Source organism: Poecilia mexicana, unplaced genomic scaffold (assembly GCF_051168715.1).
Source record: "Poecilia mexicana isolate PSO_F unplaced genomic scaffold, ASM5116871v1 scaffold_7, whole genome shotgun sequence".
Taxonomy (NCBI): domain Eukaryota; kingdom Metazoa; phylum Chordata; class Actinopteri; order Cyprinodontiformes; family Poeciliidae; genus Poecilia; species Poecilia mexicana.
In genome coordinates this window covers 14,965,192-14,992,494 of record NW_028263376.1, presented here as the reverse complement: position 1 = coordinate 14,992,494, position 27,303 = coordinate 14,965,192, and the positions used below count along the sequence as shown (strand labels likewise).

General features: G+C 37.8%; 1 protein-coding gene across 1 annotated transcript in view; it reads right to left on the bottom strand.

Moving 5' to 3' along the window:
- tshz2 (teashirt zinc finger homeobox 2) overlaps nt 1–15,553 on the bottom strand; it is a 76,272-nt gene extending 60,719 nt beyond the window's left edge. The window contains exons 1-2 of the transcript XR_015763784.1: nt 15,415–15,553; nt 14,817–14,904 (exon numbers count right to left, since the gene is read on the bottom strand). The gene's annotated coding sequence lies outside the window, so the exon portion shown is untranslated. The remainder of the gene's footprint in view (nt 1–14,816; nt 14,905–15,414) is intronic.
- Between the last annotated feature and the right edge of the window lie 11,750 nt (nt 15,554–27,303).

Here is a 27,303-nt window from a genome sequence, read left to right as displayed (position 1 = left end):
ATAGATAACACGTCTGATAGAATATTCAATCATTTAACAGAACTCCAATCCAGAACCGCATGGCATTCTGGGGGATGTAGGCAGTGGAAAGGCTTCAGCTCTGCAAGTTTGGTGGAATCAACTAACTCACTGCCTCTTTGGTTACCTAGCATCTCACTCACTGGTTACCTAGCAACAACTTGTTGAGTAACGTGCAGCAGCCATTTCACATTTTTCCACCATTCCTCTTTACTGTTTAAAAAACAGCATGGAGTGAAAACTGTGGATAAAACAAAAAAAGGTTGCATCACTAATTTGGCAGTGTATTAGATATTTAAAACAAAAAAGTAATCAGTTATTGACATTGACTGATATGAAACGATATATCGTGATGTGATTTTCAGCCTTATCCAGCACTGCTGTAGCAAAATAGCAAGAGAGTCATACAAATAAGTTTGTAAATTGAAAAGAGGTAAATTGACCAAGACTCAATTCTCCTGGTGTGCAGAATCGTGCTGAGTCTCTCTGACATGAATTATATTTCCTTCTCAGCTACTAAAAGTGTATTGCTAATTAAACAAAGACATTGGATATGAAAAGAGAAAAACATCCACTCCCTCTAAAATTGCACAAGAAGCAAAATCACAATTCATAATAAAAGATTTGATTTTAACCTTATTTTGCGTTGAATACATTTATATTACAGAATCTGTTACATACCTGCTGTGTCTCCCTTCTTGTTTTGGCCTTTGAGCCAGGTCATAGCAGCAGCTTGGAACTAGCTAGCTTGGAAACATAGTAAAGCCTTTAGCGGCTTAGACACATATTTCCCCTAGGAGTTGGAAGCAAGCAGCACAGACCTAAAAACAGACTGAATATTGACATCAGGTAGTTAAAAACACAACTGCAATTGAATACTAATGTTGCAGCATTTCTCCTGAATGAATAAAGACAAAGGGATTTCCTTCTATGCTAATCATGGCACCTGTCCAACATATTTGTAGGAGCATTTTGTCTTTATGGGCTGATGTCTTTATTTTAAAATTTTCAGATAAAAACAAATATTTTCTTTTTTTCTCAAAAGATTTCTGTATTTCTAACATCTCTTTATGCAGTAAGGGCACCGTCTGAAACCGTCTTTACTTTCAGCTGCTGCATTCAGAAGACGGACAATGCAGCAATTAAGCTGTGTTATTCCTTTTTCCTCATCTCTGACATTTGTGCCTGTCTCCTCCCGATCGAGCTTTTCAGACGAATTTAATTGGACGAATATGAGCTCTCATGTGCACTTAACAAGGAATTCAGACGGTATCCTAGAAAATCTGATGTGAAATGTGTCAAGCTTTTTCAGACTGTCATTAGGAACTGAACAATTGTGAAATGGCTACATTTCCTTTCATTACAGATGTGTGGTTTGGAAAACTCTCCAGTAGGTATGAGTCCTTACGGGATTTCTCTGTACGATAACCTTGTATAAAAATACCAGCATTTTATTACATCACAAAAACTGAAAAAAAAAAAAAAAAAGAATCTAACATGATCTATTTGTTTCTACTGCTGCTAAGACAACATACTGGCTATAGCAGTTATAATATGTTATCTTTAAAATGTACATATTATAGAATACTATAGCCTATTTTATAACACACAATGACAATAAAAGGAATTCTGATTCTATATCATATTATAAATCAAACAAGTTTATTTGTATAGCATATTTCAGCAACAAGGTAGTTCAATGCGCTTTATATTATGAAAATATATTATGTTAAAATAATTATATTATATTATATTATATTATATTATTCTGGTTAATGTAAGATGGGGCTATGGAGCTCTATCCTGGACAACATTTCTGCCATGTCTCTTTCTGGTTTTCGTCTGATGACAATTGGCCTTAAATAAGGCAGTGAGACCAGCAAAGCTTTTATTTTTCAGGTTTCTTGTTGATATGCTCTTGGAGTTATTTTAATTTGGATACTGTGAAGGATTTTTTGATTTGTTCTCCATTTTTGGCCAATGGGTCTCTTTTTCACGTTGCTTTTTTATTATTAGATCTTTTGGCCTATTTCATGTTGACAGACAGGTTCTCTTCACCTTACACAGATTTGAATGTAATCAGGCATTAGTGTAGGTACAGAAAAAGTAAAAACAGAAGAAATCCGTAAGATAAAATACTTTTTCACAGAAAAATACAAGACACCATAGAGCTGCTCACATGAGGAGATTTCTGAGCTCTCTCTGAATCCTAAACACCTGTAAAGCCTTTGGCGGATCCTCTCTGGTCAAATTTGAAATTCACCACAGTTTTTAATTTCTTAAAGCTCTCTTCACGTTGCGTGGTTAAAAATTTGTTATATTCTCATCTCAATAGGGAGTCTAATTATAATACCTTTGTCACAATCAAAGGAGGGAGGCTTTAAAAAAAATCCAACCTGTCTGTTCTCTAACGATGAATTTCTATGTACAGCAGACAGCCTGTGATTGAAGTCTGGTTTCATAACATTCAAAGAAGTGTCGACAACATACACCTACAGCTAAAAGCAGCAGCTTGATTTCAGTTTGTTAAGGCTTGTGAAACCTTACCAGTGCTAAAAACAAAGAGCTGTTAAAAATTCTATGTCTTATAAAAAAATCTGAGAGTTCCAGCTGCGTGATTGACAGGTGGTTAAAAATAAAAAAAATCCCCAAGCAGGACGACGTTGCAGCAATTTAAAGACAAAGGCTTAATAAGAACATGTTTTAAGATTGAGGTGTAATGAGAAAGAACATGAGACCAGATGAGACTGATCCGTAAACAAACAATTAGTGCTTTTGAATTGCTGTCATCGACGTATAGTTTTGATGAATACAGTAGATCATCACAAACCTGTAGTGATTTATTCTAATTATTGTAAACAGGATTTTTCTTAATAAACTGTATTTCGTAATAAACTGGATCCCTGGTGAAGATCCAGTCATCGTCTATAACCATTTGTTGTGCAGATAATTTTTTTTCCCCACCATCTTGTTTTATCAAGCTTCTGTTTATTTTGACTTTGAACTTAGGTTCACCCATAGCATGAATATTTGAAATAAAAATAATGTTTTTAAAAAATATTTCCTGCCATGCAACTTTTAAAAATTAAAATCAGACATTGAATTGAAATCTGACTTTTTTTTTTCAAAATGGGGAAAAAACAAGTGAACATGCTAATTTTAATCAGATTAAATATTGTACTCAAGTAAAAGTAAAAAGATGTTTTCTAAGAAATTACTCAGGTAAAAGTAAAAACATATTTGGTAAAAAGGCTACTCAGGTACTGAAAAACAAAGAATCATTTCATATTTTAAAATTACATCATCAGACAGATTAAAATATTATGTGGAAAATTAAAATAATATAAATAGTAAAAATACTAAATATCAAAATCGGGCAAAAGAAACATTAACAAAAACTGCTTGTGTATAAAGAACATAAATATCTTATTTGAAGATACTTTATTTACTCAAGTACAAGCAAAAACTACAGCATAGTAAAAATACTCCAAAAATTAACATTTTTCTGAAAGGTTATTCAAGTAAATGTAAATGAGTAAATATAACTAGTTACACCCCAACTCTGATCTGAATAATTCAGGTAATGACTATGTGAAAATAACTACCAGCCTGAACTTGCCCATAACTACAGTTAGAGTTAAAGTAAACACAAATTCAAAGCAAACTCAAGTTTGTTTACAGTAAAGAGGGTGGTAAGAGACAAAAGATCAAATATCAGGCGTGGGAATAAACGTGGAAGGTGCAGTATGAGGAAATGTTTCATGCGTCTGCAAAATGATGCAAAGTGTCCAGTTGGACTGAGAAGAAATGGGTATTTCTGCTCAGACACCCGGTTCTGCAGGGACTCCTTCCTGTAGGAAGAACGCATTTACGCTGAAAGCTGGTGAGAATGAAGAAGCCAGAGTGAGTGTTGCTGCTGTCGAAAGTGCAGTTAAAGGAGCTTTGTGGGACTCAGCATGTTTGTCCTCAGGGCTGAATGTAACAGATGACAGAGATCATTGGAGCTTTTTTCGCATCAGTCACAACTCTCTCCTTTCCCCAGTTTTATAGTGTACTACGGAGACGCAGACACCGTTGTGATATTTGTTGCGCTGTTTGTAACTAATGTTGGTAGCTGACAAGGAGCTGCTTGTCGCTCTAACCATGACACATGCTAATACGTCTCACTCATTCCTCTTATTCCATTGTTTTGGTGACTATTTTTGATCCTATACTGCTGCAAGCAGTCTGTACGTCATGAAAGGGAACTTGCACAGATATATAAATATATATGTGTGTGCAATTTTTATCCAAGCAGTAGAATCCCAGCACACACTGCAAAAGGCATTTTTGTGAAACACAATGGTCACAACAGCTATAATGATGTCGGCATTTTAGATCCTAAAAATTGTAAAAGGAAACAGAAAAAAGACCCGATGTTCAAAATAAAATGTTACATATTAAATTGACACTAAAAGCTAAGTGGTTTCTTTTGCAGTTTGACTCGAATCTAGTTTAAAAATAAAATATGTGGAAGTAGTTGGAGATTAGCGTTATGGCAGAGAGACTTGAAGATGATCACCACAGATAAACTATTAAAGTAACGGTTTGATAACTGTAAGGACAATCAAGTTTTTTTCTTTATCATGAAGAGGGGTGTAATAAATTTTCAAAGATGTTTAATCAAATGTAAATAAAATTTTTATTAAAAACTGAGAAATTGTATTTTTCTATTAAAATTTAACATTGTTTTATTATATTTTAATCATTTTAATGAGATGCCAGGAACAAAATTCTTGGTTGATTCATCACTAAAACTAAATCTTCCAAGGGAACGAAACGTTTTGAGGTTAATTGCGGTTACAAACCTCCTGCCCTTTGTGGGAGTAAAACTTCTCAGAATCAAAATAGAAATTATATACATATTTACTGCACCTCAAAGGATTACAAAACATGTTTTCTTGAGCAAAACTGTTGTATTGATAAATGATATATGAAGACAAAGAGGGTTTTAAGTGAAATGAATTTTAAAAATGGCATGAAAATGAATACATTTATCCCATCTCATTTGTTTTAGCTAATATGTTTAATATCCACAATTTGTTGATAAACAATTTGTGTTTTGTAGTTTCATAAATGTAAAAAAAAAATCTAAATATACCAGATTAAGAAACAAATAGTTCTCAAGCGAGAAGTGGATCTGTCCAAAGAAATCAGTGTGACTCCTTGGTCAGTATTTGTTCACCTGTCTCCATGGTAACTAATTGTTAATGACTGGGGGTACTCTCTGCTGTTTTTTACTTCTTCTAGTTTTATATGAGATATGCACCACAGCATCAAGATAACAACCACTGCTTTATAGTCCCGAGAGATGCTACAAGCCTGCTAGCACAGCTAGCTTTCAATCCATCCAACCCATGTGAGGTTGAGCTCTTTTGCAGTGAAAGATGGGCCGTCTTTGAATGTGCAAATCTGGACATAACTGATGCTTCAACCTCCTTTTTAAAAGTAAAAACCAGGTATTACTTTCCTTTACTTGGTATTTGCATACAATCCAAACAAAAGCCAATAAAGTTTGTTCCTCTAATATGTCAAAATGTGGTCCAAAGGGTAGTGATACTTTGGCAAGGCATTCCATCTATTGTGAAATTACACTATGACCCATGTAATAGTACGGCACACAACTTACAACACACAATCCACGCTTCGTCATAAAGCATTTTTCTGTAAAAATAAATAAGAGTTTGAAACTGAGTCTGTCAGCCTTTTTCAGAACAAGTAAAAGCAAATGGGACATGCATGGAGGATTAATGGCTACCTTTTTAATTTAACCTAATACCACCCATACAAACACCCTTTCCTACAATGCTGCTTGACCTATTTCTTCTCATGTAATATATCGTTAAAGCAGCCTTGTGAAATAGCTTAATTATTCATGCTTGATTTCAAAATGAAGAGCTTTGAGAACATGGCTCCACGGGAGGATTGACACACACAGCAGTGCTCTTACAAGCACACACACTGAGCCACACTGGGGCCCCACTTGCTCCGAAGAAAGAAAAAAAAGAAAAACCTCACACAGCCTTGACTGACTTCGTCCACCGTGTTGTGCACAGAGCATTAAAGCAAGAGTGAAGATAAATGCGCTGTCAGCGGCTTTAATGATTTATTTCAAACATTTCTCTCGATCCAATAAGGTTACAATCTCTGGCAGGTAATTGTTTACAGAGAAATAGAGGGCATTTGTTTGTTTTATTGAGCACTGAGCAGAGTGAATGCGCTTAGCTCAGAAATGGACGCTTCGTCATAAATATCAATTCATTGTTTGAGAGTCTTCTGTGCTTGTAATTTTCATGGCACCCAAAACTGCACATACAGTAAAAAGTATCTGCCCCTCACAGGTTTGGCTTTTTTTGTGTGTCAGACTTAAATGTTTCAGGTCACGATATATTTTTTTTTATATCAGATAAAATTAGTAAATGCAAAAAAAAAAAAAAAAAAAAAAACATTCAACATTTTCACAGAATGATCCGGTGTGAAACAACAATTGCCACCTAAAGCAAATAACTGCTTGTACCATCAAGCATTTGTGATTACAGACCTCACTTTTTAGGATTTTCTAATAAGTGAGGATGGAACCACGAAGAGAGCAGGCTTCATGGTTCCATCAGTTACGCCACGTCATCCAGGTTCTGGAACAACAAAGCAGGCCCAGACCATCACACTACCACCACCATGTATGACAGCAGGGACAACGTTCAGACTTTGAAATCCTACGTTTGTTTTTGGGGTTTTTTTCTTCAAATGTAACCAGACGCACATCATGCAAAAATGTTTCACTTTTTTCTGATAAGTCCACAGAATATCTTAGGTATCACCATAATGCGTTATTGTGTCCTTGTTGGACTTGGAACTCCTGTCATAGTGGCCGTTTTTGCCCATATTTTTGCTCACTGTTGAAGTACTCTTGGAGTAATTTTGGTCAGACTGCCACTCCATTGGTCCATCTTTTCTCCATTTGTGGATATTGACTATTACTGTGGTTTGGGGAAAGGGTTTGAGTTGAGGTTGGAGACGTCATTATGTTGTCCTTATATTATAATGCGAGAAATTTACAAGAAAATACAAAGATAGGAGCACAGCAGGAAAGAGTCTCCCATTTTGGCCGGGAAACAGTATGGGAGACTTGTCAGATATGGTTACAGGCAAAGCAAATGAACAATAATAACCCGATGATAAACAAAGGTGCAGAGAGTTGGGTGGAAAAAGAACGGGGTTAAATACTGATTCTTCAGTATTTCCTCCTTTACTCCCCTTTGCCAGGGCGTTGGGTCTTTTTGTTTGTAGGGTCCGAACAGCTACGCGCCGCCCTCGCCGCTACGTCCACAGTTAGGTAAAGCATCAGAGCAGCCTGTCACTTGTCCCTTGCTATTGCTTTAGTCCGCGTCGACAGTTGTGTCCACCCTGGGTTTGTCAGTGTCTATTCAGACCTGACCTGTCTTGTTCAGCTCATGGCAGAGGATGCTGATGGACATTTCCAGTTCTCCTTCTCAGTGTCCATCACTCGGGAGCGGGATGCATCTCTGACGCATCTTAGTTTGAGCTCCTGAAATTTGTTGACAGTTGCAGAGGGTGGTCTGCAGTTCTGCCACCCTCAATTACGGCAGATGTGATGTGATTCTGACTTGAGGGATGTAGGTTGCCTGCTGTGCATAAATGTTCAATTGCGGTCGATCGATATCTTGCTAATAGGTTTTGAAAATTGAAAACAATGCAAATAGAACAGATGTGCAAACCCCGCTGAGGGATTTTGAAAAACAAGCCCAAAGGGCTAAGTGAAGGTTGGGTAGGTGACATCATTTATTTATTTATTTCCAGTCCTGGCGGATTAGATTCATTCATCCTCTTTCATGTTTGTTGCTTTGCTGCCAGTCAGTCGCCTGTTTGTTCTCTTAATTTCCTGCGAGTCGCTGATGAAAAAGAAGGAGTATTTAATTAGCACTCCCTCTGTTCTGCTGAAACTGCTAGTGTGCTTTTTTATGGGACCAGGAAAGGAGCTGAAGTCTCTTTCTAATGGAGATGGAGGCAATCGGATAACCAACACTGCCACCCATGCTCTCTTTTCCTCTTCTCAAAGAGGACAACTTCAGCTTTTAATAAACATGTAATAAGAAGGAAAACAGCTGGTAGCTGCATCACAGATGGCGTCGTTCTTGGCATCTCCAAGAAAGGGACCGCACGTACAGATGGCTCATTATTCCAGCATTTGCTTATGCATATTGCACAAAATTTTATTCCAATGCTTAACAACCAGTGTAAGCAATACAGGTGTTGCTATTTTTCACAAGGCTCCCCTTGCAAAGCGAAATAAGCAGACGGCGTCTTGGTTTGGTCATGTCTTTTGATGTGGATCAAACTCACACGAGCCTCTAAGAAAAAAAAAAAAAAAAACTTCTCTGCATCAATATTTCATCACCGTCTCTGTTTGTGAGGAGCGCCACGCTAATCTGCACTCAGGTGCGATTCGTGCCTAAACCAGCTGTCAGTCTTGCCGTGACTGCAGCTCTGTTTTCAGAGTGCACCTTTGTGTCGTGGAGGTAACAACCTGCGAATACCTCAGCGGGTCGTTGATTAAGACAGAGGGAGAGGTATTGATCACAAAGCAATGGCAAAAAAAAACAAGAAAACCCAAACCAGGCACAGCTGGCCAAGAGCAAAGCTAATGACCTGGATCAGGCATCCTTGACCTGTGTAAAAACATTTGGACCGAGCATTTTTATGCGAAAGCACAAACTTCTAACCCCTTTGCATGTTTCTGAACTTTTGCATCCTCTGTGTATTATTTATATGCACTCAAATAGAAAATGTCACTGGTGAAAAATAATTTGACTGAAAACAAGGCGAAGGATTGTGTCCCATGAGAGAATAATATTCTTTTGTCGAGGCTTTTTTTAGGATGACTGTTTTAAATTACAGATGCTCTCTAATTGGCCACGGTCAAATAAAACCCGCCTAATGAGGCATTGCATTCATTTGCTTATTTCCTTTCAAGTCGTTTCCCTTTGTATCTGAGAGCAAAAAGTCTGCTCTTGTGCTCGTTGTTGTTTCGGGTATTCTTAGTCAAAAGACTCTCGTGCCTCCAATGAATATGTAAATATTTATTTTTTCTGCAGCAGAAGAGCTGAAACAGTGAATTTACTCATTAGCTATAAAGAGCAACACTGCTATCACACCACTAGTATTATGAACACCAGCTGCCTTTTGAAGGATAATTCAGAATTTTTTAAAAGTGAGTTTATGTTAGGAAGTCATAAGCAGTTGAAATCTTTCCTACAGTAGCTAAATCTGTTGGTGTCTTCATTTTATAGGAGTCCAGATTCTTCTATTTGTACCCTAAAGTCGGATTTCCGGAGGTCATAAAAGGAAATACAACAAGAACATCTTCTAAAGTCGGCATTCTGACTTTGAGGTCACAAAGCAACCCTATTTTCAATATGGCTTCCCTCACTGTTAAACTTAATAAAAGCTGCAGATCTAAACTACTTATTAGCACTTCTGACAATCGGCATATAATTTAACCAAATGTACGCATAGAGGTGTACGACTAATATTGATTAGCATGTTTATTTACTGTTTAGGCTGGTTTCTAATATGTAAACATGTCTATAATATGCACATATGTATATTACTATTATTATTATTAGTGCACAAATGAAGTCTGACACGAAAAGAAAGAGTAGAGGTAAAGATCACAGCTCTCAGTCAGTTCGGACAGTCGGTCAGGAGATACGGACTGTAGACCAAAGAAGATCTAAGGGGCCTCCTTGTGGACATTTTCTGGGGTCACCTGACGTAGAGGGGACTTCGGGGCAGATCCAGAACCTGCCAGAGGGAACACTTTGGGTTCCCTCTGGCAGCGACGGAGCGACTGTAGATGATCTTCTGGCAGCGATGGAGAAGAAAATCTGTTCCCTTCTCAAATGAGTGAAAAACAACAGGAAGATAATCTGAACTGCCCCTTTAATGTAGGCATTAAAAAACAAAGGCCTACATCTCACTTACTGCAATCTCCATTACGTGATGAACTTAGCTCGGACTCCTCCTTTAACGTGATGATTAAGTGTGCTAATCACAAGTGAGAGCGAGACGCAGACACTTTTATTCCTCTGCATGTGTGTGCGAGCGTGTGTCCTGAAACATCCCAGGGATTTTCTTTCAGACCTCCTCACACTTGACACTCCATGTATGCTGGAGCTGTCCTGTCCAATTTATAACAGAAGTCAATGTGACCTTTATCCCGGCAATGACTATAATGTACTTTAGCACATGTCAGTCTCAGGTCAGGATCATCCCCTGTGTCATATGTTTTGTCTTGCATGTAGCAGAGCCACTGGGGACGTTCTGCTCCTCCTCTGGGCTGCAGCAGGTTCCACTTTAAAGGGAAAGCAGACAGGTAATAGCTGCAGGAATCATGTAACATGTTATTAGAGGCCTGTTTAATAGAATAAGCTGTCATAGATCCTTTTCTTTTGCTCTGTTATATCTTTGTCAAGCATAATGCATTCAGTACAAACTGCTTTAAATCCTATTTTAACAACCGCAATGAAAAAAATTTTCTATTATTGTCTGCAGTCAATGCAGAAAACAAAGGAGGCCAAAAGGATTTAGCGTGCTAAAAAGCATAGGTAGGCTGCACAAAATAACTGTCACATGTTTTTGGCTCTGATTTCGCCCCTCATACTCTTCTTATTGCTCATCAGCTAACTTGTCAGGTCTGCTACATCCCTTTGATGGCATCACTGACAATTAGCAAGACGATGCCACACAAAACCATCTGGACAGGCACATCTCTCGTTGCTGAGGGAGACAGTTCCTGGTGTGACAAAAATAAATCTCAAGGTCAGTGCTGTCACTTTTTAAAAAGTATCAGATTCCTTCAGAGGTAGATTTATGAGATTGGATTTATTTTGAGAAGGTTTACTGGCTAATGACGAGGTGTCTGAGGCTGCTGAGCAGAGAGGAGGAATTAAATCAGAGAAGTACACAAACCTGGCCCTGTTTTAGTTTTAGAAAATGTTTTATCCACATTTATAGACACAGGGTTGGGAAAAAAATATTTGCCCCCTTTCAGATTTCTTCTAGTCCTCCTTTTACTGACACACTTTTTGTTGTTTCCCACCGTCAAAGAATGTTAATATTAGACAACGTAAACCAGAGTGAAAACGAAACCGTTTTCAAAGAGCAATTTCATTTATTAAAGCTACAGAATGTAACTTTTATAAAAAATATGCTTTGTACATGTTTGTGTGTCCAAATATCATGACAGTATGAGACAGACAATCTGTGAAAAGATGAACTCTTCCACTTTTTCCCTGAGTTAAGAAATGCACCGCTCCCGACCAAAAACGACCAATCACAGCCAGGAGGAGGGTCTTCACAATGTCAATCAACTTCATGTACTCGCTGCTAAATGTGCTAGAGGCAAAGAAACAATTTATTATAGGAAAACTGTTTTTAGCTATATGGAAAGGGTAACAAAGCCATTTCTAAGGCTTTGTGAACCACAACGAGAGTTATTATCCACTATGGAGATAAGATAGAACAGTAGTTTACCCTTTCAGGAGAGTCTGGCTCAAATAACTTAGCAATCAGGTTCAAAAGGAACCCAGGATAATTCGCAACGTCCTCCAGGCCTTGTTTGCTTACATTGATTCAACAGGAAAGAGTCTGAGCAGGAATAGCATCAATGGAACCAAAACAGAACAAACAGGCCCAACATATATTTACAAGAAAATAACATCTGGATGATCCCCAAGGCTTTGGGGAAGATTCTATGGACTGCGGGACAAAAGTGGATCTTTTTGGAAAGTATCCAGCCTTATATTTAGTGTAAAACTAACACAGCATTTAAGAAAAATGACCATCATATCAATAATAAAATAATGGTGGAATACTGATGGTCTGGGGCTGCTTTGTTGCTTCAGGACATGGATGACTGGTCATAATTAATGGAACCATGAATCAGGTCCAGAGACATGAAGCTCAAGCACCCTTGGGTTATGTAGAGGGACAATGATCCAAAACCCACAAACCTGTCAGGTTCTTTGAGCCAAAGAAGGCTTGGAGTGACCAAGTTAAAGTCTGGATTCAAATACAAGGTATTCATCCTCAACAAATCTCCAGTGCTCCTGAATTAAAGTGTGTCCACACCAAAACAGTGGACCAGAATTCGTCCAGTTTTATGGAAGAACAGACAGACAGACAGGCTGCTTGACTACAAGTCTAAATATGATAGACCTGCCATGCCATTTTTCCAGGACACTCAGAACAAAAGATCAATTATCAAGACGAGTGGGAAATTGATTTTTCCCCTGCCCATACGCAGCACGTAAATATATGATGCTTTGACATACCTCTTTATATTGGACTTGAAGGGCCCCGGCAATGAAAGTCAGATTGGATATAACTCTGTTAAGGCTCACTTAAAGCAGCACAAACTCAGCACAACAGCAGGGTTTGAGGTTTGAAATGTTTCTTTGCTTTGGAAAAAACAGCAAAACTGTTACATGCACTCAAAGAGATATTGAACCATATATTTTCTGTTAAGGTTGACTCCAGATTTTGTGTGAATCTTTTGAGTCCTTGTCCTAACGTAATAATTCTGTTTCTTTTATTTCTTCCAAACCAGTGACCTTTATCTGTTTCATGAAACAAACCTAAACAAACAAGAATTTTCTCAGGTCTTCCATGAATGAACCTTGTTTTTACAGGGAATTAAACAATAATCCTAAATCCTTCTGCCTCAGCGGTGTCAAACATTTTAATTTTGAAACCAGAAATAAGACAAAGAATTTTGTTTGTATAATTTCGGTCTACTTATTCAGATAATTAACGGCCTTGATTTCTGCTTTCACTGCGGTTTATTAAGCTATCAGGGCAAATATACCTAAATCTGAGCTAATTTTGCACATTTTGACTAGAAACATAATTATCTTTGTTTTACTCACATATTTGTTTGTTGTTTTTAATCAGATTTTCTTGCTCAGTCAAAGATGAATTTAATTCTGAATAAAGTTCATACTGTTTTGTTGATGGATTTTACTTTGTGAATCTTTCCATTTGTTATGCAGAAAGGTTAAATAACATGTAACTTTAAAAGTAATTTAACTAAACTGTATATGAATTTAGGCTTGTCTGTCAAAGTGAACAATAAATGCACACAATGATTTTATTTATTTTTTAGAATTATGTTACCCATTTAGACTGCCTTGTTAATGTCCTTTTAAAAACAACTTTCCCTTGCTTATGTTTAGAATAAAAGCTTCTAACAGAATGTAATGTTATCTTTGATCAGCCCTTCACTATTTCCAATGACTTTATTTTTGTCGACTGGCTTTGATCAAGGTTGAAGGGGCAAATGGATCATTAAGCAGAAAGTAGAACACACTGTCATTGTTTTGAAGAACATATTTTATGCAAGCCCTGCTCTTGCAACAGTAACTCATCCACAGCTCTTCCGCCATAGCATGGTCCCATGATGCTTCTCCGCTTGTGTGTCCATACATCATGTTTGTACATGCTGTACTAGAGCAGATCCCCTACAGAATAAGCTCCAGTGTGTCATCCGTGCAGAGTTATCCCTCACCACTGGCTGACCGTGGCATTATTCCGATGGGGACTGTTTGACTAATAAGCATTTTCGTTTCACAAGCGCTAGCTCTAGTCAATGCTGCTGCTATGGAAATATACAAACTATCAGAGGACACCTTGGATGAAAATGAAAGAAAATGTGGCCAGCGCTTTTAACAGCAGTAAAAAGATTTCTCACAACGGTCAATAGCAAAATATCTACACTGTGTCATAAAAATGTAAACACAGTACTTGATTTGAAATGCATTAAACCAAAAAGAGAAACTCTGCTTCCACATTTCAGTTGCTCACCTCTCTTTAAGAGGGATACTTTACAGTTAAGAAAGTGTGGGCATTTACAATGAAAACACAGGGGAATTACGTGTTCTGCAGATGTTACATAAATGCAGATAAACTAAAAAAGTACATGTTCTTTAGACTATATTTAAGCTAAGTCCATGCATTTTATAGCATGAGTGGTCCCGGGAAGCCGAGGTTAAAGCAATCAGCTAGTCTGCAGTATGTAAATTCATATTTTGAGTGTATAGAGTCTCTGAAGTATTGGAAAATGATCTGAATATCTTCAGTGGTGTGTTTCTGTTTTATCGTGCTCAAGTTTAGTAGGAAATCCAAAATAAATGACCTTATGACCATCTCTGCTGCTTAGTCACTGTTTTTTTTATAACCACCAGTGTCAAAAATATTTCAACTCTACGATAAAACCTGGATCTTCTCCTCCCACTCAGAGTAAAAGATATCATATCACTTTTTTTTCCAATTATTGGCTCTGTGAAATTGCAGTTTTACTCATAAATTGTATTCAACCTTGAACTTTTTCTCAATTTGTTACAGTAGAACCACAAACTTCAATGCAGTTCATGTAATAGACCAGTGTAATGTAATTTATCATTATCAATGAATGAATGAATTTAGTTAATAACTAGTTCTATGTGGTATGTCTATCTGCTTTACACAGCCATAGACTTAACATTCCTCCAAAGTCTTCTCTACAAAATAGCTCATGCTCAGTCAGATTTGACAGAAACGCTGGTTAACATCAGTTTTCAAGTCTTATGATCCTCAGTTAGATTTAGGTCTGGGCCATTTTAACATACAGATATGCTTTGATCAAAACTGACTGAATGTTTAAGCTGAGCAGTGTGAGTTTTCCTTCACACATGGCTGCTTACCGGCAGAAATCCACAGTTTGGGGTATGTGGCTCAGTTCTCAATGTAGTTGTTCCTGGTTCAATTTCCTTTCTCTCTCTGCCCGTCTTCCTAATGAATAAATGGTAAATGGAAATGCTATTGAGAATATCGTAATATTTAATATTTTAACACAAGAATAAAGTTGTAATTTTATGAGAACTCAACAAACTGCGTTAAAATGAGGCATACTGAGCATCTTGTGAAGCTATATTTGGCATCGGTTACAAATAAGGAAATACTTAATCTTTTAAAGGTAAAGGTAATTTTATTTATATAGGACACATCAGCATCAAATAATTATCAACCACAGGAGTTTGAAACGATTGTGTAAACGATGTCCGGTTCAAATAAAGAACCACTGACTTGCTGAGTCACATCTGATTTTGATTCTACTGAACTTTTTTCTTATTAAAACAACTTTTTTCTCAGAATTTCCCGGTAGTATTGCGTCTTTATTCTGCTGATAGAATAACTACTCTCAGAATATGACAGTTCTCATAAAACTATGAGACTTTATTCTTGTATTTTCTTTTACATCTTAGTCTTCCCCTAACAGTCCATCATACTTGCTTTACTAACCTCTGCCGCCAGTTTTCTTTTTTACTGTCACAAACTTCTCCATCTTTCCAAAGAGGACGTAGATATGTTTCAAAATGTCCGCGCTTGTATCCTCCTCCATCAGTGGTCACTGTCGTTCTTTCGGCTACTTCTTCTACTGGCCTGAACAGGCAGCCTGTTGATTAATTTCAACTCTGCTGCCACCTATTGACCGGAGATTTGTGTATCAGTCAGGCATAAATAAAGACAATAAAGTAAATCCGCGCTCCACTATTTGAGAAGTACTGCTGTTGGTGACGGCCATATTTTTTATAAGTTAGGTGTGTTGACATGTTCAGATAAACAGTGCTCCGTTATGTTAGGCGCTTGGGATAAACTCTTCCTGCTTTACATTTCTTCTCAACCGTGTCCCTTTTCGTCCAACAAGTTCCTCTTTTTTATACAAAAATAATCTTTGACACACCTCTGAGGCCTTCACAGAATGGCTGGTTTTAAAATACAATGGGGAAAACTGAGTGCACCGGATTTTATTCAGAGGTATAAAGTAAACACAAATTAAAATCACATTTTTAAGTGATTTATGATGCTACTTTGTGTTGGTCGGTCACATAAAACCCTTATATTTGTAACATGACAAAATGTGTAAAAGTTAATACTTTTACGCGTTAATTTACTTGTGTGCTTTTTTGTTTATGGTGGCCAAATAAAATGTTTTGCAGCACCACACACATTCAGATCCTGAAGCCTTATATGCATATGCATATGTCATATGCAGTCCCTGTTAGTCCCGTCATGGTGCAGGCCTGCCTCTGCTGCCGTCACCACAGCAGACCACCCTGACAACATCTTCCTCTGTTGTGAGTCTTCCCTGCAGAAATGCCTCTCAGCACAGGGATTCGGTCCGTGGAGGGTTCCATCAGATGGCGCAGAGCATCCCGCAGTCTCTCACGCTAGGGCTTTGGTAGAAGTTCAGCACACATGAGACACCATCATTTGAAAAACATCTGTCACTCTGACAAATAATAAGTGCACAGTGCCTCCAGGGAAAAGGGAAGTGCAAGCTCCATATTTTATTTCTTTCTGTATAGCACTGCGACTGGCTGCCTGTTTTTTGGTGTGTGTGCTGAACTGTACTTTATACCTAATGCATGCTCACACTGACAATTGACATTTTAAGGACATTACCCTTCACAAGGCGACCTGGACAAAAGGCAGGGAGATTTATCTGCCGGGGCGGGGCTGGTGAAATATTTTGATTTACATTTTTTTTCCCCCCTCTGTGCAGTTTGAAATGAATGCTGAAGATGTACATCACACCCCATTGCTCCAAGCTCGTTTGAGCTCTCGGCAGAATAGCCTGATGACCTGAGATCAGGTAGGGCTATAACTCCCCGGGGAGCTTGCTAAGCCAAGACAACGCTGCTCTGCTCTCCTTTTCTAATTCTGCCAGTTCCTCCTGGCTTAATTGAGAATTTGAACAAACAAATTAATCATTGCAGCCCATAAAAATGACAGGATTCATGCAGTAGCATTCTTCATTCTCTCTAATTTGTTGTGTGTTGTCGTCCCTCCACCTCTCTTCCTGTGCCTTTTCTCAAACCCCCACAGCATTTTTTTGTGCTGAATCCGCTGCTTTACCCCCTTATGAAAATTACAAATACTTGTCAAGGTTAACGAGTTAATATTCTCATTCAATATTTATTTTATGGGCGAAAGAAAGCGTCTCCCTTCAGCGCGTCCTCTTGCCGAGCGAAGATGGGTTTGTTAATCAAAATGACAAGGACAGTGTCCTTTTGATAATCCCCTGAATCATCGGGAATAAAAAATGAACTTTATTAATCAGCGGCCTCTGATTAATTGTTATGAAGTGTTGCTCATCCATTTCCCCTGCATTTCCGTAATTTTCACAGAAGCCTAACAATCTCCCAGATGATTTGAAGCCTTTTGAGCTGGCGTAGCATTCAACGGCGCAGCAATAAATAGCTGGGCAGCACACTCGTCCCTCCTGGATGAGCCACTTTTACAAAAACACAATGCCGGCCGATTCTCTATCTATGCTTACAGCGCTGTTTTTTTTTTTTTTTTTGGTTGTTTTTTTTTTTTAATATGACTCTTTCTCAGCTTCTAAGTTTGCATTTTTTGGAAATTGCTTTGTCCTAAAACGTCAATATTGACACTAACACCAGTTTAGCAGCAGCCGTCAGGATGTTTGCATTCTGCATTAACACTGCAGCATCTCCCCATTCGCTCACTGAATGCGAGAAATGACTGTGTTGATCAGCATGTGAGAGCAACCCTAAAGTTTAGCAACAATTAAGACATGAAATAACCAAACATGTTTGTAAAGACTAATAAATTACAAATAAAGCATCTAAAAATTAAAATAAAGAAGACTTCCCCACAGCAGAACACTGATACCCCTACCTTTGTTCTTAAAAAAAAAAACTTGATAACTTGAGGTTTTTGATTAATATGTAACAATGCATGTAATTTTTACAGTGAATGGTGCAAGGTTGGTGTTGTGATGTAATTTAAATGAGCACATGAGACATGTGGTGCTCATTTCCTCTAAAGTCATGTCCATGAAAGGGAATATCCAAACCACAGGAAAGTTTTATTCAAGAAGACTTTCTTTCTTTTTCTTTCTGTCTCCTAAAGGCATTTCATACAGGAGGAAGGCAGATATCATTCTGCGGCCAATACGCATCAGCAATATTCCTCTGTATTTACCCAGAGGTTATTAGCTTTATATTTAGCACGATGTTTAAAAGTCAAGTGATAGGAAGTATACATTTAACAAGTGTGCTGTGGTTATTTTAGCCTCTTCAACTGATTTAAGAAGGCTGGGTGTCTCACATGCAATTAATTGTGGAGGTGTTTTATCCATCAGAATGAATAATTTAAAGGGAGTGTTAATAGGTATCCCAGACTTGGCCGAAGGAACAGAGACAAAGTGTTGTTGAAAGACATTTCATTACTTCCCCTCTGATGCTGCTCTTCATTTGTTCTCCTGTGTCTTTTTTTGGGTCAGTCTGGATGCAATTAAGGACAGCAATAAGGCAATGGTAATGATAATAAATGACAAATTTCATTAAAAGATGAGTCACATTAGGAAAAATGTGAGATATCAGATTTGTGTGACTATTAGATTTGATTTATTTCTAAACTTGATTATTGTAATCGTTTTGGCTCAGAGTCTCTGTTTAAGCCTTCCCTCTAAATAAAAGCCAGTCATTTTCTTAGTCCATGTAATCTTGTGTAAATCAGAGGAATAGCAAACAATAGCAGGAAATGTTCAGTACAGGGGCCAGCACCTTCGAAACTATAATTGTTATCCCAACAAATTTGATTCATATGTAATATCTGAACTTTGTAGCACACTGTAAAATGAAGCAGAAATTAAAATGACATCTAGCACCTCACCAAAGAACTGTGTTTTAGTTTTCTTTTCTTGTTCTAAATGTGGGGTGTCTGTAAAACATGTTTTGCTTTGACATCACCATCCAATTTTAACCATAGTTTATGACTGTCTGACCATCAGAATGACTCCGATGCTTTACCCCCGTATGAAAATTACAAATACTTGTCAGTGTTAATGAGTTAATATTCTCATTCAATAATAATTTTTTCAATGCTCTATAGCAGGGGTGTCAAACTCAATTTCAGCATATTGGCCACCCTCAACGGGCTACATTGACGGTACAAATCAGGAGTGCATCCCTGCTAAAACACACCCCAGACAAAAGGTTGACTTCCCTCATTCAGTTCTGTAGAGGCTTATAATGAGTCAATGGTCCAGGTGTGTTAGAGAAGGAATCCATCTAAAGTTGCAGATGGTAGCTCTGGGAAACTGGACTTGGGCACCTCTAGCATAAATGTATAAAAATACAATATTAAAAATAAATTAAACACCACCTCATATTGTTAAATAATTGATTTTATGTATTGAAGTTTTAAATATTACATTTGAGTTTCCATGGATGTAAAATTACTGCTCAGTTTAAAAATTACAATATTTAAATCAGTTGTTTAAAGGTAAGCAAACAAATAATAAAAACAAGTCACAAGGGCAGACATTATAGACTTTATGCAAAGATATAGTCTCAGAGGCAACTGAAATCAATTAATTTAAAAAATCCTTTCTGAATATCATCTCATGGTCTCTGAACTAAATGCATCTTTCTGACCGGGAGCTGACAGCGTGTTGAAGAGTTATGGACTGGACGCTTTGGAGCGTCTGGTTAGGAAGCGCATTACAAACCTTTGGTTGAAATGTAGTTTGTAGTCAATTCGTGCTCAAAACCTATTTTAAGTCAATCATTGGCCTATAAAATGCTGGGGGGCCACATGTGGCCGACAGGCCTTGAGTTTGACACATGTGCATTACGCCATAGAACTGCCAATTGGTAATTGAAGTAAAGTAGCTTCGATTTCAAAGAAGCCTACATTGAAGTCGATTGGCAAATGAACCATCACAAAAGAGGAAGGCTCTTGTTGTCTCACTGCACCCCAACAGATGCATAACCTACAAAAACTGTTTCTGTCTGGTTTTGAACCAGAGACATTTTGCATGTAAAGCCAACATGATAACCACTACACTACAGGAACTGAACTTCTCTGCTTTGTTTCAGTTTGAGGTTCCAAAGTTGATGATGTGAGATGCAACATGAAAATTTCAACTGAGGTTTGCACTCAGATGCCTGGATTCAGAGTACAGACCATGACACCACAGAACCCTTGTTGACCTTTAGTAAACACCTGTGATGAATAGAACATGCAAAATCTGTTTCTGTCTGGTTTCGAACCAGAAACCTTTTGCATGTAAAGCCAACGTGATAACCACTACACTACAGAAACTCATGCTCTTTGGAGTGTTCCTGGTAGATGATCCACATTTTTGTTAGCGACTAATGTCAACGATGGGCATGGAACAATGTCAAATACTTATACCACAGATCCTCTCAGAGAGCAGTGTCTTGGTGAACAAACTGTCTGACTTATACTTGTGCCTATTGACACATTAAAATAAAAAAAAATATCTCTGAAATACAATCAACACTTGAAAATTAAAAATGGTTCAAAAATAATATCAACACTTCAAAATACAAAATCTCTGGAAAATAAAATATTATGTATGTTGTTTTGAAAAACATTGGAATATAAGCACTTTTATCAAATCTACATTGTGATAAGATCATGTAAGTTCTTCTTAAATCCATGGAAACTCAACAGTTTGTAAGGTAGGTGAGTTAGCTCAGCAGGCTAGAGCACAGTGCTGGTAATGCTGACGTCATCGGTTCAATCCCCGTATGGGGCAACTCATGTCTAAGGTCTTTCAGACAATCAACACTTCAAAATAAATAAGGGTTCAAAAATAAAATCAACACTTCATAATAAAAAAGGTTTCAGAAATAAAATCAACACTTTACAATTAAAAAATGGTTCAAAAATAAAATCAACACTTCAAAAATAAATAAGGGTTCAAAAATAAAATCAACACTCTACAATAAATAAGGTTTCAAAAATAAAATCAACACTTTACAAGTAAAAAATGGTTCAAAAATAAAATCAACACTTTAAAATACAAAATCTCTGGAAAATAAAATATTATGTATCTTGTTTTGAAAAACATTAGAATATAAGCACTTTTATCAAATCTTCATTGTGGTAAGATCATGTAAGTTCTTAAATCCATGGAAACTCAACAGTTTGTAAGGTAGGTTAGCTCAGCAGGCTAGAGCACGGTGCTGGTAATGCTGACGTCGTCGGTTCAATCCCCGTATGGGGCAACTCATGTCTAAGGTCTTTCAGACAATCAACACTTCAAAATAAATAAGGGTTCAAAAATAAAATCAACACTTTACAATAAAAAAATGGTTCTAAAATAAAATGAACAATTCAAAATGTATAACGGTAACTGTTTCTGTCTGTTCAGTCCACAAACTAAGCCTGGGATCAAAAACTGTATTGAAAATGTCATTAACAGAGACTTAGTAAGCGCATTACAAACCTTTGGTTGAAATGGCGCGTTAAATTCAAGTCTCCATTACAGACCAGAGAAAACTAAAGAGAATGCAACGTTGTGTTAATTCATTTGAGGAGCCGGCAGTTTATCTTGAGGAAATAAATAACAATGCAAAAGTTAATTAGACTGTAACATGCGCAGTCCGCTACTCAACCACTGCGGACGCGGCTCCACCGCTGCGAAGAATTAGAAACCGCTGGAAGAAACTCATCCAGCGGCTTTAACAAATGGAGCCTTCTGGGTTCACGTTACCCAGGAGAGCGGCGGTCTGGAGGAGCTGCAGACGTAACATCTGTCCGTTTCGGAGAAGCGAAACCACGCAAAAATAAATAAATAAATAAATAAATAATCCTGGTAAAAGCTCACACCGGACTGCACAGGGTAAAACACTCACAGAGTTCAGTTGATCTGTTTGGATCAGACAGATCCAACTGACTGATGAATTAGCGCAGATTTTTCTGCAGATGGGAACCAAGAGGAAGTGCGTTCAGACCCCAACAGGTGAAGTGATGCTAATTTAAGTGAAGTCACTTAATTTAATTTATTAAAAGTTATTGGGGCAACAGTCAGTGGTTTTTGTCACTACAAGAAAAAGGTAGATACATTTATCTGCTTAATTTGTGATGGGATCTGGATTCACGGTGAATATTAACTAAACCGCATAAAATGCGACTAAATAGCCGATGTTATTATGACTGTAATTTCACGGATAAAAATAGTACATGACCGATTTTTTTATGTTGTCGGTCAAGATAAAGGATAACAAATAAAGTCTAGCGAGACCTGCCGCCCTGACATCAACTCACACACATCTTCATTCACAGTCTTACTTGTAAATTGATTTTTCTTTTCTTGGACGTTTTGATGCTAGCTTGTCGATGTCTCAGTTTTATTCGCTGGGAAAATCAATAAGCAGCTTGAGGTGACTCTGCTGCTCTCTAGTGGCGAGAAGCCGTAATATTGGGTGGTAACAATCGGAACGCATTGTGGGAGATGTAGTTTGTAGTCAATTCGTGCTCAAAACCTATTTTAAGTCACTCATCGGCCTATGAAATGCTGGGGGGGTTGGCACATAAAATGACATGGCGGGCCACATAAGGCCCGCGGGCCTTGAGTTTGACACATGTGCTCTATGGAGCTCAGGAAGATGACGTCATGCAACCACCAGGTGCCATATTGGAAGGGGGAGCTACACAGAGAAAAAAAACATGAGAAAAAAAACATAAAAACAGGTGGTCCTCAGCATAGCTAAAGCATTGTCACATGTTTTTTCTTAAACAGTTGTAGTGTGTTTTACTTGACATGCTGCCCTTCACTTTCCATGCGAATCTTACATATGTAGGCTACATAAATGTAAGCGACACTCAGCTGACATTTGATGATTAATGGGAACAGTCAGATCAAAGTGAGAGATTAAAATGATTGTTTGGGTTTCTTACTCAGAAAAAAAAACACAACACGAATCTCTACATATAGTTTTTAAATAAATTCTGGATTTCTTTACCACATTTATACATCAATCATTCCACAAGTCTCCACTTTTACATGAATTTTCCAAAATCTGTTTTGGCACCAAATCTGTTTATGGCCTAAGAAGTGCAAAATGTCCGTTTGATCAGTAACGATTTCTAATTACAATTTATTTTCTAAGCATTCTCCAACTAACAAGATTAATACCACAAAAAATGCTGATATTCAATCAATATGATGCCTATGCATGACAGATACAAGCGGAAAAGTAGAGAAAATCCATTCCATTTTGGGTAATTATTTGCCATGCAGCTGAAAACTCCATTCAAACATATTCAAAAACTAAAATCCTAATATTAAATGCATTAACTGTCTTTTTTAGTGGAGATGAAGTACATCATATGCATTTTTAAGATAAAAAGTTTTGCCTGTACTTTATTACATGAATGGCTGTATACTCTCCTAACACATGAAAGCACAGTTTTCTTTGCAGGAAGTCTAAAATTGATAATGTGGGGTACTTGATCTGGGAGCAGCTTTGAACGATGCCTCCAGCGAGCGCCCCTGTTTGTGTGGAGCCACTCTGGTGGGAAACAATGTGAACTTCACTGACTCCCACATGCACAGAGGGACGACATTAGAGAGAAATCGTCTCTGTCAGATGCAATAAAGGCACGTCCACATGTGCATAGCTCCCCATCCTTCACACTTTGTGTACACCCAACCCACAACATGAATTAGCCATGGCGACTGTTTTTTTTTTTTTTTCTTTTTTCTTTCCCAGCAGCCATCCAAGACGAGGACATTTGGGGAGATGAAAGGAACATAAAGGGGGTGTTATAAGCCAGGTCTCCTGAAATGTAACCAGTAAATTCAGATAAGATATTGCAGAATTCATTTTCTGAATCTCTTTTTTTTCTTCTCCCAACTGCACAAGACGTCTGTTAATTTTTCACAAAAGGATTCATAAATACTCGGGGCCCTTTTGTACAGTTTCCTCTGATGGAGATCTGTGACAGTGGGAACAAAAAAGACCCTCCTTTAATGACAAGTGCCAAGCACATCAGCCAGGCCCCTCTTTTCAAGTAATTCCAACCCCGGCTATTCAGGGTTTGCCCTGTGGCGAGACCGAGCACTTCGTTCTCCAGAAATAGCCATAGCTCATCTTTCACAAGGACTCAGGTCGTCTTATCGCCGTGAAGAGAGGTTCATTTGAATTTCTGTCTCTTCAATAATGCCTGGCAATCATGATGCCCTCTTAATATTGAAGTTTGGGGAGTGTTTGTGTTGTTCTGCCCCCAGGCTCCGAGGCAGGCACAAAGAAGTTGTAAGTTGCCATCGAATATCTCATCAGATGATTTTTATCCGCCTGCACAGGCAGACAGTTCAGCCTCGGCTGATCTTCTCTTTGCGAATCACGACCCTCCGAGTGGGTTTGCTTTTTTCTTTCTTGACATTATTCAACCTGATTTCATTCTTTTTTTTTTTCAACATTATAACCAAATGCTTCCAAACTAGCCGCAAATTTCAACCAGCTTGCTTTTGTTAGCTTTGTTTTTATTTGTCGCCCGACTCAAAGCCTCTAAAATCTACATTTCTTCTTCCACTTTGTTAACAGCAGAAAGCAAAGTTCGCTCCCCACATCTAATTAACACCCGAATGCACCTTGACAACTTTGTCTGACATTCACTCTGCTAAAAATCTTTTTTAGATTTGCTCAAAAAAAAAAAAAAAATCCCACACACTTCAACTGAAAAAAGAGGCACTTTTCTTGATAAATTTAAGATAAAAGACGTGGCAGTCATTTTCCTCCATGACATATTTGTTCTTTAACAACAAATCAATGGCTGTGAAAGCTTGGCACCTGAATACAGAACAATGGGGAGATGAAGCGAAGATTGTCTTCATTAGGCACATTAATATTCATAGAAAGAAGAAAATCTGACACCACGGAGGACTTGGTAACCTTTTCTCGTATTAGATTTTTTTTTCAACTTCTTAACACAATTAAAGTCCAGCAATGACTTAATTAATGCGGCTTTCTGTCAGGCGCTTTAAAGAACTGTCAATTTGGCCTGGGTCTGCCTGTCAGCGGGGAAGAAAGACAGTCATCCCACTCTTCCAGGAGACAGTCGGAATCACAGTGCCGGATAAAGTCACATTCTTAGACACCTTGCCAAATTGATTCTTTTAAGGGTTTTCGAGCAGATTACCATTTCTTTCCTCCTGTCTTGTCTTCTGCAGAAGTGTCAAATATGGGAGAAAAAAAAAAGAAATCGTTTTAGGTCTTGGCTATCATCATGCTCTCCTATTGTGCTTGTTGTTGTGAATAAACGGAGAAAATGTGAGTTGAAGGAAGCAAGGTCCTAAATCTGTAGAAGCCCAATGCAGTCTGAGTATGAAGTTAAATAATATTTATGAATTTTTAGCGTATTGAATTATGATACATTTTAGCAACATTATGGACAATATTGGGATTGAGCATGTATTTTTCTTTCTTGGAACCATAATTATTATTTAGTGAAAGTTTAGGCTGTAAAAATGAAATATTGGAAACTACTGCTGCTAATGTCTGGAGCTACATTTTGATCTTTCCTACTTCTGAAATGGCAGACGGTCTCCCATTTAAACCTTGATTTGAGCAGATTTTCTGTAAGTCTCTTTATTCTCCCTTTGCGTGCACAGATTCTCCCAGGGTGCTCCTCTGTCAGCCCAGTGTTCAAAAATGTCTATGTTAGATATTAGAGTATATTTTTTGAATGTGGCTCTATTTTTTCATGAAACAGAACTAAAATCCTAAGACCTTGAGACATTAGGGCCAAATCTGATTCACTTCTGATGTCTGAAATTCACCTTTTTAAAGGAGCAGTATTTTTAAAATCGATGTTATTGATCTTTACATCATGCTATAATGTTATTCCATCATCAAAAACATACCTGCAGTGTTTCCTTGATTCTTTCATTCATGTTTTAGAAAAAAAAAAAATTCCGTTTCAAACACGACTCTCCCACTCGACTCCTTCAGACTAGCCTGCAGCAATTAGCAAACACCAGGTGGAACTGCACATCTGCTGAGCTTATTATATGGGCCACTTCTCAGTGAAATGCTGATAAAAACACTGTTAAAGGGTTAAATCCAGTTGAGATTCTGTGCATTAACTTACTCAGGCAAGTTACGCTCAGAAACCCTCTGATGTGGCGAAATTCAAACATTTCTGCAAAGAATAATGGGCCGACCTTTATGGCCAGCCTTCTGCAGCTAACTCCTCAGATAGCCTTAAGCCTGCAGGGAGAGGGCAGTAAAAAGTGAGAGTCGGATGTTCCTGAATTTTACTTTATTTATTCCAAACAAACAAGGAGCAATACTGTGTTTTTACCAAATCTCTGTCCTGAAACCACCTCCTGTTCTTTCTCAGATAAAATTTTGGAAGGTGTGAATTTTCTCGCTGAAAAAAATGCAGTCAAAACCAGATAATAACAATATGTTGTTTTTTTTTCTTCCTATTTTCTATCTCTCCACTAGGTGTGACCGCGCAGGGGGATCCATACACTGCCATTCTCTGTATTAATGAACCAATACCTGTGATCATTCTGCAGGAGGTGTAGCCAGCCTGGCAGGTGTGCTGCCACTGGGAAACAGATTAAAATAGTCAGGGTTCCTTTCAAGGCTTGTTCGGAAAACAATGGAGGCTTCACAAGGTAATCATGCCATTATATGAGACGGAGGGACTAATTGGAATTATACTAGAACAGGCAGGGAGCTCATTAAAACCTTGAGCACTACCTCATGATAAACAGTCACTTTAAGGGCTGGCACTAATATGATGAGGCAAAGTCTTTATTTCTCTCTTTCAAATGAAACACATCTGATGTTTAAGCTCCTTAAACTCACTCAGCAGGTATCGAGTGGAATGTAAGACTCCTAATTGCGACTTGGAAATTAGTACAATGCTTATGAAGCAAGCTCAGTCGTCACACAGAAATGCTGAATATTTTGCAAAGGTTGGGATCATTCTGAGCTGTTTTCGCCGTGTAGACATTGAGGGTTTTTCTTTTGTTTTCTTTTGTCTGCTTTGCAAAAATGCATTTCAGTGTTAAGATATATAGATAGTGGATTCGTTATAAACCTTGCTCATTATGGCTATAGAATAGAACAGAAAAACAACACTGTAAGCTTGTTACAGGCTCTGACACCCTGTGATTAAAATCAGACTCATTTTGCTTGATGAGAAATTGGCTTTGCCCAAAATAACTTTATGTCCCTGTGCTTTCCAACCTCACTTCATTAGCTCCATCTTGCTCAGGCAGGATCCTTTGTGCCATTTTGACTGTATTCAAATCTCTTTAATGCCATCTCATGTTTAAAGACTGGCCATAAATCCCATATCAGTTCTTAATGACCACTGCTGGCTAGC